At 41.1% G+C, this 19557-nt stretch overlaps 1 protein-coding gene across 1 annotated transcript in view; it reads right to left on the bottom strand.

Annotated features, from left to right (window-relative positions):
* GPRIN3 (GPRIN family member 3) overlaps window positions 1-1696 on the bottom strand; it is a 67075-nt gene extending 65379 nt beyond the window's left edge. Inside the window, exon 1 of the mRNA XM_035004516.1 lies at window positions 1412-1696. The gene's annotated coding sequence lies outside the window, so the exon portion shown is untranslated. The remainder of the gene's footprint in view (window positions 1-1411) is intronic.
* Window positions 1697-19557: the final 17861 nt, after the last annotated feature.

The raw sequence follows: 19557 nt of genomic DNA, 5'->3' as shown, positions 1-19557 counted from the left end.
ATGCTGTGACTCATGTGTCTTTATTCCCAGACTCAGGGCAGGCCAGTGGTGAACACAATGGAAAAGAAAGAATAGTTTATAACTGGAAAATAAGCACATTCGAGAGAAGTACACTGAAAGCATTATCAAAGTAAAATATGCAGCCGCACCAACAAGAGCAAACAAAAGCCCACGCAAGAGATGTGTAAATATTTCATGAAGCTAAGCCTTAATCAACTCTCTCTCCAAATCTTGCTGGTGTTGTAAACACTTCTGTTTCTTTCAGTCCCATCATGACCCAGATTCCTCATAAAAATAAAATGAAAATATGGACCGATGGTTCTTTAACAAACGTGTTGTGAAAAATATTCAGATGAGCCGTATCCAGGTATTGCTTTAACTGGAAGAAGATACCTTAATAAAAGGGAGTTGCTTCTTGGTGACTCTGAGCTTCTTTCTCCCCTCCTCCTCTAAACTCTTGCCTTTTCCCCACTGCCTCCCCTGGTTTCTGGACATTCACATCATCTTAACCTTGAACTGCCTACACTTCAAGCAGAGATTTCTCCCAATGCTTCTTCAGGAGGCCCTTTAAATCCAACAGCGATTTGCTGCCTTCCCACCACCCAAAATTCACTTCCCATTGCCCAAGTGCCCCCCCTTCCCCTGCACCCCCCCCATCCATTGTCCATTGTTGCGTCTGAAATTTTGGGTATATCTTTTAGATCTGCCTGGATAGGATGAAAATCTGTTGTGTGTATTGGCTGGCACTGTTCGGATCTTTTCTAAAATCCATCTCCAAAGAACGATTTATAGCCTCTAGTCTCTACCCTGATTTAATGTGGTTCCAAAGTTCACCTCTAGATACTGAACTGGTCTCTACAATGATTTCCCTTTATCAACCTCTGCCTGCCCTCCTTCTCTCTCCACCTATTTCAAGAAAAACTATATATGTAAATGTGTGCGTGTATACACACACACACGCAACTATAGTGTTTTGACCCTAAAGAGAATAAGCATGGGAAAATGAGAAAAATGCAAGTATAGTATTACCAGACAGACACACAGACAGACACACACACACACATCTATTTGGATATTCACAGTGTGCAGACCCGATTGCTTATAAACCCCCCGCCCAAGAACGAGAACACGCATCTTCTCCCATTTACCTTCAAAGCCAGAGCCTAAGGGAGCAATGACCTTGCAGAGAAATTCATCACCTGCGAGAAAGACGGCCCCTCCCGGAGCGCAGGATGGGATGGGGACAAGAGCAACAGGCAAACGATCACCGGGCAAAATGTGGGACCGAACCCAGCCCCCGTCAGGACGGAGCACACCGCAAAGCTCCGGTCCCACGGGTTGGACGCTGGGCAGAGGTGGCGCGGGGGGGGGGGGGGGGGGGCGTCTCCTCCCGCGGCTGCCGGTCGCCTACCTGCTGTCGCCCGGTCCTCCCCGGCGCGGCGGGGCCACTGCCTGCGCTGTGGCGGGGTTTTCCCGTCGCATATCCCAAGCAGCGGCTCTCGGCGCCACACGAATGGCTCCGGCGGGCTCTGGAGCGGCGGTCCTTTTCAGACCCGCTCCGGGAGCGAGCTGGGTGCTTGCAGGAACTGAAATTACTATGCAAAGAGCAGAGGCGGCGCGCAGGAGCCGGGCGGAGACCGCGGGGGCCGCCCCCACCGCCGGTCTGCAGCCGCCGCCGCCGCGGCCCCGCACGGAGCCAAATTGGAGGTGGGAGTTCACGTGCCCGACCGCTCATCCGTCAGGCCCGGGATGCGCCCACCTGTCCACGTAGGGCAGCGGCGCCCGGCCAGAGCCTCGGAGGAAGGGGCTGCAGCTTCGCAGGCGGCGGCGGCGGCGGTGGAGGCGGCGGCGGCGGCAGCAGGACGCCGAGCTCCGCCCCCGCCGCACCCCAGCCCAGCCTTCCAGGTCCCCCGGGAGGCTTTGCAGCGGCGACTTGCTGCGCGCCAGGGGCGTAGCTGGGTAGGGGCCGAAAGGTTACGGTTCTGCTGCAAGGTGACCAGAGGCAGATGGAAAGTTAAGAAAGAGATTACGGTAGAGGACTGGGGCCGAGAGCTACTCAGCAGGAACGCCGGCCCTTGCTCCTTCCCACAGGTCACCAGACTCCATGGCTGTGTCTAGACTCTAGCAGAAGGTTTCTAATAAAGCCACGTGCAGTGAAGATCTGAACGCAAGGAACCCCCCGACGTTTAGTATGTGTTGCAAAATGTACAGTGTCCTGCGTATTTGGAGATGGCACTGCGGACAGTTTTCTTGTCCATCCTCCCCCCCCCCCTCCATCCATGGGCGTGGATGGCTTTGCAAATTGTCCCTGCTGAGTGGCTTCAGTAATACTAAATGGATGTGTAATACGGTTAGCAGCTGTAGATGGTGCAAATGATACAATGAAAAGAACTATTATTAACTGAATATTGTTGGCAGGCACTTTGCAAAATGCCTTATACGTGGCCTTCTCTAATTCCCACAACAACTCAGTGAGGGGGTTGCTATTCTCCACTGCAAAAAAAAAAAAAAAACGGGCTTTCATGATTTAGACACTTTGCTTGAGGACACACCGTAGTAACCTGCACGCCTGGGATTAAAACCACTCCAAAACATATCCTCTCAACCAGTGCACAGGACTCACCCAAGGATCTTGTTGAAATGTGGATTCTGATTCAGTAGGTCTTGTGTGGGCATGCGGATCTGCATTTCTAAGAGGCTCACGGTGCTGTCTATGCCGCTGGCCAAGGGACCACTTTCTAAACTGCCAGGCCAGGGTTTTCAAATAAATTATTTCATGCCAGCTCTAGTTGATTGAGAGCAACTTTCTGAAGGTGGGTTAAGAAGGACTCTAAGTCTGTGCCTTGGCTCTTGGTCAAACGATGCAGTAATCAGTTCATCATGTTCAATTTGGTTGATGGAGAGAAGGTTGTGACAAGTGTGCTGAGTGACCATCCCTGCAGTAGGCCCCTTCCCAAACAAGGGCAGTTATGTTTTTATGGTGGTTATGCTTTATGTTTTCTTATTTAAGGTATTGGTGCACCAAGGACAGGTGTTTTTCTTCTGGTTCTCACCCTCGTTAAGAAAAGCTTGGTCAAAGTTTTACACCTAACATTTGTGTAACACAAAACACTTTACAAAGTGCTCGCATAGACGATTTTATCTGTCTTCATAACAACACTGTAAGGCAGGAATAATTTCATGTTACAGGAAAGAAAACTGAGGTAGAGTGATTTTCCTGAGATTAACAATTAATATGCAGGCAGTAGGGGCTAGACTGTGACAGATTTCTAGTTCAGGAGTTGTTTTTACTAAACCACTGTCTTAGTTCCTGCTGCTGCTGTAACAAATTACCACAAATGTAGTGGCTTAATATAGCACAAATGTATCATCTTACAGTTCTGGAGGTCTAAAGCCTGAAAGATAGGTCTTACAGGGCTAAAATCAAAGGATCAGCGGGGCTATGCATTCCTTCTGGAGGCACTGAGGGGATAATCTTTTCCTTCCTTATCGTTCCCAGCTTCTAGAGGCAGCCTACATTCCTTGGCTTGTGCCCACATCACTCAGATCTTGATTTCTATTGTCTTACCTCCTTTTATTCTGATCCGTCTGCACCCCTTTAAGAAGGACCATTGTGATTACTTTCGGTCAACCCCGATAATTCAGAATAATCTCTCCATCACAAGATCCTTCACTTAATCACATCTGCAAAGGCACTTTTGTCATGTATAGTAACATATTCATAGGTCCCAGGGATTAGGATGTAGATATTTTTTGAGGATCATTATTATGCCTACCAAAAACTCACTTAGTACTTATCCTATAGTTTCTACTATGCCTTACTCATCCCTCTCTTCTCTTGATTTCTCAGACTGCGGGGACGTTCTTTCAATGGAAAAATTCACTTGAAAGTCATTCAAGGGACCATAACAAATGTGCAGTGGCAAGAAACACCCCAAGAACATGAAAAGGCCATGAAGATCCATAAGAATATGGTCATGAAAAGGACATATAGGATTAGGGCAGGCTTACTGGTCTGAATGACACTGAGGTAATCCTTAAGGGAAGTCCTAACCACTATTAAAGGCTCTCTTTAGCAATACAGAATTTTTCAAAATTCTGCTTCTCAAAGAGTACACTGTTCCAGGATAAATAAGGCAAGTCAAAACTGATGCAAAATTGAATATGACATCAAATTCCAAACTGAGTGATAGTTTTCAAAGTGATGAAAAACATTAAACCAGTATGTCAAACAAAATGAGTAAAAATTATTGAACACCTTTTATGCTCAAGGCATTTATAGAAGCACTCTGATATAGAAAAGTTTATCATTTTATTGGGACACAGAATTTATGAAAAGTGGAATAATAAAGGATTTCAACAGAAGAAATAAAAGGAGAAGCAACACGAGATGGTACATGATTAATTACCAAGTGAATTAGATAAATTTGGAAGCTAGATTTATCCAGGAGAGTGGATATAAAACTAGAAAGGTAGATTGGAAGATTGTGTTGCTCAGGATCTTAAGTGTCAAACTAAGGAGCTTAGACTTCCCCTGCAATAATAACAATGATAATAACATCTTATGCTCGCATAGTGCCCAGTAATTTACCAAGCACTTTTTTTTTAAAATATTTTATTTATTTATTTGACAGAGAGAGAGATAGCGAGAGCAGGAACACAAGCAGGGGGAGTGGGAGAGGGAGAAGCAGGCTTCCTGCCGAGCAGGGAGCCCGATGTGGGACTCGATCCCAGGACCTTGGGATCATGACCTGAGCTGAAGGCAGACGCTTAACAACTGAGCCACCCAGGCGCCCCTACCAAGCACTTTTTACATATTTTCAGTCATCTGACTTCCTCCCCTAAGCTCCGCCCCCCTACCCCCCTACACACGCGTGCATGAGCATATGTGCACGAACACACACACGGAAGGAAATCCAAGCTTCTTATCAAAGAGATGCTCTTGACCATTCTATGTAAAAGTGCAGCTCCCCTCCCCACTAACCTGCCATCATTTCACCCTTCTTACCTGCCCCTCCCCCCCTTTATGTTTTTCCACTGGGCTTACTACTGCATCCTGATAGAGTATATATTTGTTTATTGATATCTACTATCTATGAGGACAGGGACTTTGTCTCTAGTTTACTTCTATATCCTTAGCACCTAAAATAGTTTCCAAAACTTACTAAGTGCTCAGGAAATATTTGTTGAATGGATCATTATCTTCAATTTACATGTCAGGAACCCAAATCCCAGATGTTTAAATGACCTTCATGATATCCAACAGCTAAAAGTGCCTTTCCTAAGATTGAAGCCCAATGTCTAGCCCAATGCTTATCTGATAGTATATTTCCTTTTTGAGTGAAAGCTGTTAGTTGTGTTTAACCAGGGGCAGCAATATATTCTAAAAAGATAAGAATTTGAGACTAGAATCTTCTCTAAATGTCACATCTTTCCTAAAAACTTAATCAGTTTAGCTGGATTGGCAAGAAGCACTGGCAGGACAGAGTTACCAACAGTAGACTCTGGAGGGCTGCCATCATTGCTATGTTAGTTGGCACTGCGTAACACTGTAAGCTGTTTTCTGATTGTTCTCTTTTAATTCATGTGTACCTGCCTTGACACCCTGGATTATAGACATTTTGGTCTCAGGGACCGTAACTTCTATTTCTTTTATATCCTGCATTCTGCCCAGTACTGGACTCTAAATAGACTTACCACTGCATGGCTACAAGAAGGCTGCCATCACTACAAAAATTCTATCATTACAAAATACATTCAGAACAATGTAGGGGATCTGAATATGCCACTACAGAATATGCCCCTTTGGCAATAAGGATTATTTTGAGCTGGAGGCCAATGGGAATCAACAGATGCAGAAAAAAAGCCTTCCTGGACCTTTCCTGATCTGACAAAAAGCAAACTTCTGAGAAATGAGGATTGGCATAAACCCCCTTTCCTGGGGAAGTTTTATGGCCATGAAGAAGTTGGAGAGCCCACCCGAAGATGGGTCTGCTGACAAATCTTACTAAAATAACCCTGGTCTTTCATTAGGTTTCCCTCATATATTTACCTTCCCACAGTTTGCTGTCCCTAAAAGCCTATACTCCCTTTTCCTTTGTCTTGTCACTTCTCTATAAACTTATTCTTCTTTGTTAAGATAAGCCCAGCAGTTTGAGTTATGCACCACTGAGTTTCTACCCCATCTGTGCATCGTGCACATGCAAGTAAACTCTGTTTCCTTTTCCCTTGTTAATTTGTCTTTGTCTGTCTATTTGTAGGGCCTCAGCTGGAGAAGTTAGGAGGGTAGAGGGAAAAGATTTTTTTCCCTCCTCTACAGCAGAAAGAAAAGAATTCCTGTGGGAAAGGGAACATCTATTTTTTTTTTCATGCAAGAAAAATTATTTTCCAGAACCCACTCTCCTAGTCCCAAGTATTTGGCCAGAATTCGGTCACCAAATCACCCAGGGGGCTCTGAAAATGAGCATGTAGGGAGGAGGAATGGGCTTGCCTTGACTTTTTTTTTAGGCTAGACCATCCTGGTGCCCCAATCAAAACTGAGGTTCTGTCAGTAAGAGAGAAGGAAGGTCAGCTCTGGGATCATCCCTTAGCAGTGTCTTTCACAGAGAATCAGTATAGAAACACTGAACCATATTCAGGTCCGTTTTGATGTTACCTGACTGCATTTGGATTTTTGGAAGACCATAGCAAGCCATATAAGTCAAGTTCCTACTTATTTTCCTCCCTCCCCTCTTTCTTTCTTCTCTTCCTCCCCCCTTCCCTCCCTCCCTTCCCAACCACCTCTTCCTGTTCCCCCTCTTCTGATAGTAATAGCCTTCTGCAGCATCATTTTTTGCATACTTAGTATTCCATCGTAAATTTAGTCACTATCCTCTTGCCAAATGTTTAGATTGTCTCTATCTCGAGTATCTTAAACTAGTCTTGTTCAATTGATTGGATAAGAGAAACTCAAATCCCTGCTTGTCCTATTGGCATCATCTCTTACTGCTCCCTAACCTCACATTTTCTATTCCTGTAATAGTTTCTAGAACACACTAGTATATTGTTCTACAACACAAACGACTTTGCTTTTATTTGTGCCCCCTTTTATTTGTGCTCCCCCGAAATGCCCTTTCCTCATAGCCCCGTATCAAATTCCTATTCACCTGTCAAAATTCAGTTTAGTTTTCACCTCCTTCAGGAACACTTGCCAAAACCACCCATTCTCATATTTAATTATTTCCTCCTCTGTGATATGCCTGTATCAAGTATCAATCTTTGTTATAGTTAATAAAACATGGTACTATAATTTGTGTTTTTGTCTTTTGTCTCCTTAATAAACTCAGAGTTCCATGAGTACCAAGTCTTTGTATTATACTATTTTATTTTATTTTTCTAAGTTTATTTATTTATTTATTTTAGTAATCGCTACCTCCCAATGTGGGGCTCGAACTCATGACCCCGAGATCAGGAGTTGCATGCTCCTCTGACTGAGCCAGCCAGGCGCCCCTGTATTACACTATTTTCTATTATCAAACTTAGCACATCGCCTGTTGATTGTTAACATTTGTGGAATTTAAGGCAAACAATTTTTTAAAGAACTGACTCTGCTCCAGCTGTTGTGCCAGGCATTTTAAAATCAATTACTCTAAAGTGAGAGAAGACAGAGTAATCATTTCAGAACAAAAGATTTCTAGCTAACTCATAAGATGAGGAGGAGTCCTAAACGGCTTTAGGCTCTGTTGTCATGGGTATGCGATGTGGAAGCATCTGGTTTTTACCTTTGGCCATTTCAGCCATATACACTTGCAGATAACCCTCACCTTCTACTTAAAAACTGCATGACATGGGGCGCCTTGGTGGCTCCGTCGTGAAGCGTCTGCCTTCGGCTCAGGTCCTAGTCCCAGGGTCCTGGAATCGAGCCCCGCATCGGGCTCCCTGCTCCGCGGGAAGCCTGCTTCTCCCTCTCCCACTCGCCCTGCTTGTGTTCCCTCTCTCGCTGTCTCTCTCTCTGTCAAATAAATAAAATCTTTAAAAAAAAACACAAAACTGCATGACATACATGTGAAAGTCTATTTCATACAGGACTGTTTTTCAAATGATTATTTCTGCTAGGTACTTTTAGGCTACAAGGAACAGAAATCGTGCTCAGTTCACCTCAGCTGCTGACAACTTGTTTAAAGGGAAATAAGGGTGCACAGGGAACTGTCTAGGGAAGACACCTGCTGTTTCTATCCTCTTGGCATCCATTCACCCCTTGCTGATGATTGCATCTCAATTTTCCATTGAAGAGCCCAATACTCTCAGTCCATGTGATTAGGTGGGGCAGACCCTGACCCCGGGGTACTGTGACTTAGGATGGAGTGATAGGAAAACCACCTGTCCCTGGCCACAGTTAATTGGTTCATGGATGGGTGCAAGACCCAAACTATTGCTGGAACTCTTGGGAAAGATGGAGTCCCCTGGCTAGTAAAGTGTAAAACTCCAGCTGTTAATAGGCACCATTTGCAGACAGATTGTATGAGGGAGACACGAAGACAAAGGAAAGGAAAGCAGAGCTGGAGGATGGAGAGAAAGTGAAGCAGTTCTTTTTCTGGTGATATAATATAAACCATTACATTCAGTCATCCTTGAATTCAAGTTCCGCCATTGAATTTTACACTGGTTAATTATTTTCAAATTGGGTTTGTCTCCACAACAGAAGAGTCCTTATAGGCTCTTATAATAGCTGCAAGGGAAAACTTTATATATTGCTCAGGATACAGCAGCAGACCCATGATCCACAGTGATGCTTATGGCCCGGTGAGAAATTCTCTGGTGACTTGGTCAGTCACACTATCCCTTTAGAAGCAGCCATCTGCTCTTGCTTCTCTTTCTGCAGCCTCTGAACAGTCTTCTGAATACTTTTTTTCTGCCTCTCTGCTCACACCATTATTACCTGAACCTTCTTTTTCTCTGCACACATTACATTCAAACTTTCCAGGAAAGAGAATCTGATTGACTGCTTGATACATTCTATCAAGTGCTTCATATAGTCCCTTAACTGTATTTTAAGTGTATCGAGTGCTTACATGTACCAAGTGCTTTCTTGCAAGTTGTTCCCTCTGGCATGATTTGCCACCCCATACCTACCCCCTTCGTTCCTTCATTTGGCTCAGACCTCTTTAACTTTCAAGTCTCAGGTAAAGCCATTTCTCTGGAAGGCTATTTGAGTCCCTGGGATTGAGTTAAGTACTTCTACTTTGTGTTCATAAAGCACCTACCTGTTCATCGCCGGGGATTTCATTGCTTATTTACTTGTCTGCCTCTTTACTACCACTCTTAGACTGTGATTTCTTTGGGGATACGAATTTGTTCTTGGTTTACGTTTAGCGCCTGGCACAGTCCCTAGCACACAGCAGATACAAAAAAACAATATTGCCAAGTTCTGAATAAAATATTCGCCAGTGAGGTTATGGTCTATCCGAAGTCTCTATTAAAAATTTCATTGACCAAAATAGCAATGGGTCTCCAGAGTTGGTTCTCTCAATTTATATAGGGTGTAACATCAGGGAAAGGGATTAGAATATAACCAATACAAAGAAAGCAGTAGAGTGCCAAAAGTTCATACACACATTTAACTTATGTCAATATAAATGCACAGTATTGGGGAGAGGTAGTGAGAGAAATACAGAAATAACAATGCATATAGTATGCATTTGGCATGACAGTCCACCATTTTGCATTTGACCTGGAAGCCAAAAACCTGCTGTTCCCTCAGGGGGCCCTGATAATGGGGTCTTCTTAGCAAGCTGGGGATGATTCTGGTAGTTAAATGTACTTTTTTCCCATACAGTATGACCCCTAAACACAAATTAACCATTTCACTTGGTATTAGATCAAAGGCTCACCAATCTAATGCTGGAAGAAAGACTCCAAAGGAGGAGTTAGTACGTTCTTCTAATAAAAACAAACAAACAAACAAACATAATAAATAGACAAATAAGCTAGTGTCGAATATATCTTTTGACTGCAGAGGTTTGGATGTCCATGTTACCTCAGGTTTTCCCCTACATGTCCTCAAACTTTTCAGTCCCCAAGCCAGTTCTGACCAAGAGAGGCTGTAGACTCACATCCTGCAGCTGGTGGGCATACGGAAATAACCTCATTGAGTTTCCACTTTCTCACTAAAGCTTCATTTGTTGCTACTCCAACATGCTTGTCTGAGACCCTGACCCTCCTTAGCTCTTGCAAGCCCTTTTTCTCCAATGGCAGTGGGCTGCCCCTTTAGGTGGCAACTTTTTTAGGTGCAACTTTTTCTGGTAACTGGGTGGAGTCCAGCTCTAAATTGGATGGGCCTCCTGGGAAGAGACTGCAACTAGCATGTGCCTTCAAATATAACCACTATCTAGAGACTGACTGCCCTGCCTCATTCACTTCTAAGTCTGCTCTACCTTCCTCCCACCTTAAAGATGTTAGCTCTCTGGAATGAAATTTGCCCATTCTTTTAAACACTATTACTTTTTTTCTGAGTCAGGCCCATAAATCAAGTTAGTTTCCCTAGTCCAAATTTTTCCCCTTCCCCGTCCACTGAGATCACCAACATTCTCCATAAAAACACAAAAATTATCTTATAGTACTCTTCAGCCATCGAGTGGATACATATAATGTGGTATATCTATACCATGTAATATTACTTGTCAATAAAAAACTTACATGTGTTCTAATTAAAAACAGGCAAAGGATCTGAATAGACATTCCTCCAAAGAAATACAAATGGTCAACAAGCACATGAAAAGTTATTCAATATCATTAGCCACAAAGGAAATGCAAACCAAAACCACAATGAGATACTACCTCATACCCATTAGGATGTCTATCGTTATACAACAGAAAACAGATCCTTGCAAGTATGTGGAGAGAATGGAATGTTCATAGCTGCCAAAGGGAATTAAAGATGGTGCAGCTCCTTTGGAAAGCAGCTTGGCATGTCCCCAAAAGGTTAAACATGGAGTTATTATATAACCAAGCAATTACACCCTAGGTATATATCCAAGAGAAACTAAAACATACGTCCATACAAAGACTTGTACACAAATGTTCATAACAGCATTATTCATAGCAGCTAAAAAGTAGGAAAGACCCCAAAACCCATCAACTGTAGTACATATATCCATAAAACAGAATTTTATTTGGAAATAAAAAAGTATTGATATAGGCTACAGCATGGATAAGCTCTGAAAACATGTAAAGTGAAAGAAGTCAGTCACAAAAGATCACAGATTATAAGATCCCATTGATAGAAAATGTCCAGAATACACAAATCTATAGAGATGGAAAGTAGATTAGTGGTTGCCTAGGGCTGTCTATAGGGCAGGGGAAAGGAGAAAATGGGGAGTGACTGCAAATGGGTATGGGATTTCTTTTTGGGATGATGAAAATGTTCTAAAAATTAGATGGGGGTGATGGTTGTGTGACACTATGAATATACTAAAAACATTGTACAATTTAAAAGGGTGAATTGTACGCTACGTGAATTATATCTTAATAAAGCCATTTAGAATATCATTTTAACAGCTAGTTTAGCTCAATGGAATACTTTTTAAAAATCCCTAACTTCTTTTATTCTAAGGATGAGCTCACGAGCAACCTTTTCATCTCTAACTCAGTTTCCTTAGTGTATTACCCTGATCAATGATACATATCCTGCCAAATATGTCAACCTATGCAAATAAATTCATACCTTGGTTTGCATATCCGTGTCTTGTGACTTTAGTCCAAATAATTTCCCCAGAGTTTGATCACACTTGGGGTGAACAGATAGAATTGATTTTAGCAAACTGCAAAGCTAAACACCTGGCCTGTGTTAGCCTCATACAGGTACTATAGCCCCAAGAGACTCTGCCTAAAATAGCCAACCAGTCAGCCAGCTGCCTCCTGCTCTTTCTTTTTGACAGCTCTAACCTACAACATATTGGATGGAATATTATTTTTCAATGCAGAACCTTAAAGATTCCTGATGGAAATGTGCAGTATTGCATCACAAAAGAAAAATAAAACAGAAATAAATTAAAAATAAGATATAGTTACTGATTTTGTTTTCTGTAATGATATGAAGCCCTTGCAAGAATAAACAGTGACAGTGACTTGGCATTTAGCATCACCACTACATCAGTCATTAATAAGGACTGAATTAATGAATGAATAAACTCACATTATAATCACATTGTGGACTGATGAATGTAATCAGTTTTTCCAGACTGGTTAAATTGATCTAGTTATAAAATTGCACAACTCAAGGAATATAACTTGTATTCTCTATAAATGATGCCTTCTGGATTTGTGCAGAATGGAAAATCTGATTTATCTAACAGCTCTTCTAGAATGGTAGTGGAACCTGGAACCTCAAAGGAAAAATGCGTCTTCATATCCTATCTTTCCTCTTACCTCACCTAAAGTTAATAGGATTTTACCATGTATCTCACTTCACTTCCTGAAACCTGAAGTCCCTATAGTATTCATTATCGACAAGTCAATTGGGTTGAAGCCTATCCAAGATCCCAGAGAAATTTAGGCTATATTTGGCTCTTATGAGCTTATACTCATATTCATTGGTAACTATGTTAACATTGTAATACCCAGTTGACTTAATTTTCTATGGCTGATATTCACCATGATGTGATAGCTTAGACATTACTGATTTTTAGCTGAGGATCTGAATAGAATCCATTTTATGGATTCACATCTAGTTTGGTTGCCATGTCTTAAACCTGCTCTTTTGGCATGGGGGAAGATAGGACCAAACACCTAATCAATCCATAAAGTGCAAATAACATGGTGGAACAGAACTTCTAAAAGTCATGATTCCCTTTCCTGGGAGACGTGGTCATTGACCATAGTAAACATGAAGATACACACACACACAAACACACACACGCACATACACACACAGAATTACTTTGTATATATATCTTATATATACATTCTTATGTATATATATACGCATATATGTATGAATATATGTGTGTATGTATCACAGAAAATATATACATGTACATAGGGGATCCATAAAGCCTAGATTTATAGATAATATGTTTTATTTTTTATAGATTGAAAGTATCTCTGATAAGATTACATTCTTCTAAATGTTACCAGATTTTTTGGAAACTTTTTATACATATGAAAGATGAATGCAAAAAAGGACTTCTCTAGTTAAGAAAAATATTTGATTTTCCTAATCACCAAATGGTTCATTGTTACTATTTGTAATTTCCAGGATGACTTATCTCCCTAATGATTCATTTACTATAAGAAATCTCTCTATTTCTTTCTATATAAGACAGTTCTAAAAGTTATGTCAGAAAGCATATTAGTATGAGGGGTGCCTGGGTGTCTCAGTCGGGTTAAGCATCTGTCTTCAGCTCAGGTCATGATCTCAGGGTTTTGGGATCGAGCCCTGCATCAGGCTCTCTGCTGAGTGGGGAGCCTGCTTCTCCCTCTTCCTCTGCTTGTCACTCTGTCTCCTTGTGCTCACGCTCTCTCTCTCTGTCAAAAAAATAAATAAAATCTTTACAAAAAGCATATTAGTATGAAATGGATCTTTTTTCCAAAAAGCAATAAAGCTACCATTAGGCCTGATTTCTCTGATCATGAATTCAACAACAAAATGATTCAGAGTTAAAAACTAGCAAATACTAAAATCTCTACAATCACTTAAAATAAGATTATGTTCTAAATTCTATAAAATGACATAAATAGGATGTGGGGTACATGCACCCTGACGTTTATAGCAGCATTATCAACAATAGCCAAACTATGGATGGGTACATCCATTATTCAAGGGATCTCAAAATACAACCATGTACATATATAGCAACACATTAAGACTATATTATATTACTGTATCATAGTGACTTATTTAAAACCAATAATCCAGCTCTAATAGCCTTTGCACGGATTATACATGATTCAAGGAATAATTTTATTTGCATTCTTATAATTCAGAAGGAGTTGGGAGGAAAAATGTTTTGCCAAATTCTTACGAAAACTGCGTAGGGAAGTTTGAGTGGATATATTTTTTTTCTCTTGATAAGTTTTCCTGAAGCAAGAAGTCTTCAAAACCATGGAACAGTCCTGACAAGCAGATATTTGTTAAGATTCTACCATATGCCAGACACTAACTAAAGCAACAAGGACACGCAGTTGAATAACACACAGCCCCGCCCAGGAGGAATTCAGAGCTCCGTGGCGGGGACAGATGTATAAGCAGTTGTTGCCCACACAGGCAGGAGCTACGCAGGAGGCATGATGGAACACGGGGCAGCTGGTGTTTTGAGAAAAGAGAAGATCCTTGAAATGAGACTTCAATTCAAGATGGAGAGGAGGTAGTGGGATGAAGGAGTGGAATGCAGGAGAGAGATTTAAGAGACTGGGTATCCTGGCCCGTGCTCAGAAGATAGAGCCACTGCGGTGTTTACACGTATTTGAAGTCCTTATTAAGAAACATAGTTCATTCAATAAAATGCGTACTCAGTGTTTTGTTATGCATTGGGCAATGTTCTGGATGCTCCAAATACAGCAATGAACAAAACAGACAGAAGTCTCTGACTTTAGGAGCTTACACCCTAGTGGGGGAAACAGATAAAAATTGAATAAACAAATATACATTATAATGTCAGGTAGTGATGAATGTCATAGAGGGGGGGAAAAAAACAGAGTAAGAGACTAGAATGACAGGGTGCTCTTTTAGATGGGTGGAGGTGGTCAGGGAAATCCTCCCGAGAGGTGGTTTGGAGCAGAGTGAAGTTAGGGGGCAAGCTGTGTGTGTACCTAGTGACCAGCTAGATAGCTTTTCAGATACAAAGGCTCTGAGGCAGGACCTTGGCTGGGTATATTTAAAGATCAGCAAGAAGGCCAAAATGGCTGGAACACACTAAATGAGGCAAAGAATAACAGGAAATGAGTTGGTGGGAGTGGCTAGAGGCCCTCTTATATAGAGCCTTTATCTTTACCAAATCTGTTTTTTCTACCTCCCAGTTACAGAGCTGTACTGTAGTCCCCAGAATTCCTTGCAGTTAGAGATATGTAGCCATATGAAAGAGGTCTGACTCCCAGCATGTGGTGGAAGTGCTATGTACCCCCTCCGGACTTACTCACATAAATGTTCTGCCTGCTTTTCTCTCTTCTATTGATTTCATGGAGGACTACAAGGCCCTGGGAAGTCCTGAGCCTCTGAGTAACCACACAGAAGACTGACCGCTGATTAGAAACATTTACTTTGGATTTTTTTTTTTTTAACGTAAGCACAAAATTCAGTTAACTATGCTAAGCCACCAAGATTTGGGAGTTTGTTACAGCAGCCGTTGACTCTCACTAATAAAGCTTTGTGGCTGGTGGAGTTTGAGAAAAAGGCATCTACTGAATTTGATGTATGAGTTCATTTTCTTTTCTTCATTCTTTGTCTTATATCCACCACCCCTCAAATTAGGAAAACTTTAAAGAAGCAAAGTGGCCATAGGAGATTAGTATAATGGGGTTGTTTTTTGTTTTTGTTTTTGTTTTTTAAAGATTTTATCTATGAGAGAGAGAGACAGAGAGAGAGAGGGAGAAAGAGAGAGAGCACAAGCAGGGGGAGGGGCAGAGGGAGAGGGAGAAGCAGACTCCCTGCTGAGCAGGGAGCCCAACACCGGGCTGAATCCCAGGACTCTGAGATCATGACCTGAGCCGAAGGCAGACGCTTAACCGACTGAGCCACCCAGGTCCCTGAGAGCAGAAGTTTTATATTCCTAGCATCTAGAATAGTGCCGGAAGCAGAGAATATGCTCAATTAAAAAAGAGTGAAACAGTGAGTGTCTCAGTAGTACTGTGATACTTCAGAAAGATAGGAGAGTTTGAAAACTAGAAGAATGTTCCTACAGGGAGAAAAAAAAATACTTAAAATGCTGTTGGGAACTATAAAAATAACTATGTCTTAGCCACATGTTTACACCTGAAAGATGCAGAAGAATTATATAAATTTTAAGGTAAATTAATTATTGAGCCAAATTCTCTAATACAGAGTCCTTTCCTCATACACACTTTTGTTATTTATAAATGAGGTGGTTTAAACTTCAGTTCTGTTTAATAAATAACTAGGTTTTTCTTTTTCTACACTTCTGATCACTCCCACTATTCCTCTTGGAACTGGGCAGGGAAAGGGAAAAGGGAAAGAATTAGGGAATCATTTAGGGGTTGTTGTGGGAAGAAGGCTGAACCTGATGATTCCTACAAGCCTTGAAGTTCATGTCCACATCCCTCAGCGACACTATGACAAAGAAAGGTGACTATCTCCCCTCTCTTAAAAAACAAAAGCCTTTGGGGGCGCCTGGGTCCTTGGATTAAGCCCCACATCGAGCTCCTTGTTCAGTAGGGAGTCGGATTCTCCCTCTCCTTCTCCTTCTCCCTCTGCCCCTCTGCTCTGCTTGTGCTCATGCTCTTGCTCTCTCTCAAATAAATAAATAAAATCTTTTAAAAAAATAAAGTAAAACTTCTGCTCTCATGGAGCTTGGGGAAAAAACGAAATTTGATTACCATATAGCTTAGCTTGGTGTTACTTGTATTAGTTTCTACAGTTACTGTGTTAAGAAATTACCACAAATTTAGCTTAAAACCACACACATTTAGAAGATTGGAACTGCCGAAGTGTCCTCTGTCCTTGAAGAGCGTATTCTTGGAGCTGATACCTCTGTTGACCTTGAAGAGACTGGGCATGTCCTAAGCATTGGTGATGGTATTGCCCGTGTACATGGGCTGAGAAATGTTCAGGCAAAAGAAATGGTAGAGTTTTCTTCAGGTTTAAAGAAAAACACACACACACACACACATTTAATCTTACAGATTCTTCTAATAGACATTAGAAGTCTAAAATGAGGGACGTCTGGGTGGCTCAGTCGGTTAAATGTCTGCCTCATTAAAGGAGAGGCAGCCCAATGGGCAAAAAGCCCCCAAAAGGGCATTGTGGAAAACAGAGAAAGTTATGCAAAGGGGTAAGAATAAAATACTGATTTTCTATTGTGCTTTTAATGATTTTAAAGTGTACTGCCTAACAACAAAATAATAATAAGAGAAGGAAAATCCATGTAGCATGGAGTAGTACTTTATGTTTCATCTTTTATCTAAAATAAAATAAAATAAAATAAAATAAAATAAAATATTATATATATGTATATAACATATAATACATATATACCACTAATATAAAAATGAGTATAGCAAACCTTGCTTGGTAATGCTAAGAAAGACCCATTTTATTCTGGACTCACTGAGTATATTACTAATCACACAGGTTAACATGGATGAGACCAAAGCGTTTAAAATGTTTCTCTTTTTGGAGTCTCCCCAGATTCTGCCGGAAGGGTTAGTCCTTCCAACATCTTCTATGTTGTCATTGGATGAAGACATAAAACCGATGATACTCTACTGAGATATTTCCTGATATTCTACTGACCCGATGACAGAGAAATCTAGGATTTCACAGGGCTTCCTGAAGTGGAAACTCTTTGATGTTTAATTTTAGAACTTTATGAACCCATGTAAGCAATGGGACATGTTGGACACATTGTAGCCATTAAAACTATCAGGTGCATCGAGAAAAATGAGCTCCTCCCAACCTGCGCTGACCACCACACAAAGAGGTGAAAAGACAACAGAAGTTACCTCAGGGTGGGAATGGTCTGTCGGGGTAACAAGGGTGAAGCTATTCATTTTTGTGGAGTTTTGCTTTTTTTTTTTGGTATTTTTTTCTCTGATTGTAGCAAAACAGATAAATTTTGTAACTTATAAGATATTTTAATACTACTCCCCGCCAAAGACCACAAATAGTCATAGATGAGCCTGGTAATGGGTATTTAAAAATTCTGAAGTCTAGAAATATTTCAGTTAACCAAAATTTGATCAAAAAAATAGAGTATACATGCATCACACAGAGATACTTACAGACATATGCATATGTTTGCCCGCATCTCTCTCTCTCTCTCTAGATATTGATCATCTACCTATGTATTGTCCTATAGCAAATGGCCAGAGAAGTTGTTGCCAAAAATGTATAGTTTTAAAAATATAATTACAATAATAACAACATTTGTAAAGGATAGGGTGAATAGTAACGATATTTTCTTTTATATGTTGCTTCCTAGCTGAGTCCTGGGAAACAGAAATAATACATTTTTTACTTACAGATTACAATGTATATACTCGTCACCTTTCTGTCCATGATGGCCCATTATAGCCTTTGAGATTAAATGTGCCACTCCTAGTAGGGTAAAGATGAGAGTTTAATTCGTCACTATCATAAGAAAAAGATACTGGATTCAGAATACTATTTTTACATAAATTTTATATATACACCAACTCAATCAATAGTCTCACCCAAAATGTAAAGCCTAATTCCTTTTGGGTAATATCTCAATGTTACAAGATTATTGAACAACCCTGGACAAGATTTAACTTCTACGTTAATATGAAGAGTAGGTCAGTTTTTACTGCTGTAAGAATCAACATGATTATGTAATATTTTACAAAAGTTAAGAAAGAGTAACAAATCTCTGATCTTTTGAGTCTCTGTCTATACCTTGTTCTAACCTAGAAACTACTCCTCTGACAGCTCATGTTTAAATCTTATTAGGTATACACTTAAAATTATGCCAAAACTCCACCCCTGCCAACCACACTATCACCCTCATCACCTCCTACATTCCTTCTATCTTACTTAGTATTTCTAAAACCTTTTTAATCTTATTGTTTCCTTCTCCCACTCTACCCCATAGTTAGTACTTATTTTTGCTCCACTTTTTGGATTTGAATATTATTCTGATTAAGAAGTGTCAAGATTCAATCTCCAGATTTTCCTTGGCTCAAATATCTCCTTAAGCCCACTCAAATGCTTATCTCACCAGGGTCCCCGAATGCCCTGCTGAGTTGGAGAGTCGAGTAATGTGGATTTCACTATTTTTATTATTGAAAATGTTGACTATGGGCTAAGTAAAAAGCACAACTGAAAACAAATCTCACTTTGGCCTTCTCCAATTCTTCTTTGTTCTGGAGGCTCTACCAATAGGATGGGAGCAAATCAGCTCCACTGCCCAAGCAGGGGCTGTCTCTCCAAGGTTAGGCCTCATTTTCAAACCTCCAGTTTAGATGTAATACGGTGAGAGGACAGGGACTGTAAAGTCGAGCAGGATCAGAGGAGAAGAGGAACCTGTAAAGAACACCTGGCTCTGTTGAGAGGCAGGTGAAAGCAATCTCGGTCCTTAACTTACCTGTTAAGTTACCTGCTGTTGACTTCCCCGTTCCCTGACCTGTTAGGAAAATTCTGGGCTTCTCAGACTCGTCATCTGTAAAGGGAGTATCATGAGATCCATCTGGTACGTTTGTCATGAGACTGGGTGTCATGTATTGAAACACGTAGCCTAGTACCTAACGCATAAGTAGAATTCATGGGATGGCAGTTTGTGTTGTTAGTTTTTACTTCGGAGAGATCCTGGCTTATCAATGAATTGAGAAAGAGTTAAATTTTTCGGAGACACTGTGGCAGACACGTCCTTATCCTGGAGTATCAAGTGA

Source organism: Mirounga leonina, unplaced genomic scaffold, assembly GCF_011800145.1.
Source record: "Mirounga leonina isolate KUSES-001 unplaced genomic scaffold, KU_Mleo_1.0 Mir_129, whole genome shotgun sequence".
NCBI lineage: Eukaryota > Metazoa > Chordata > Mammalia > Carnivora > Phocidae > Mirounga > Mirounga leonina.
The sequence above is the reverse complement of the archived record's forward strand: the minus strand, read 5'-3'. Positions and strand labels throughout refer to the sequence as shown.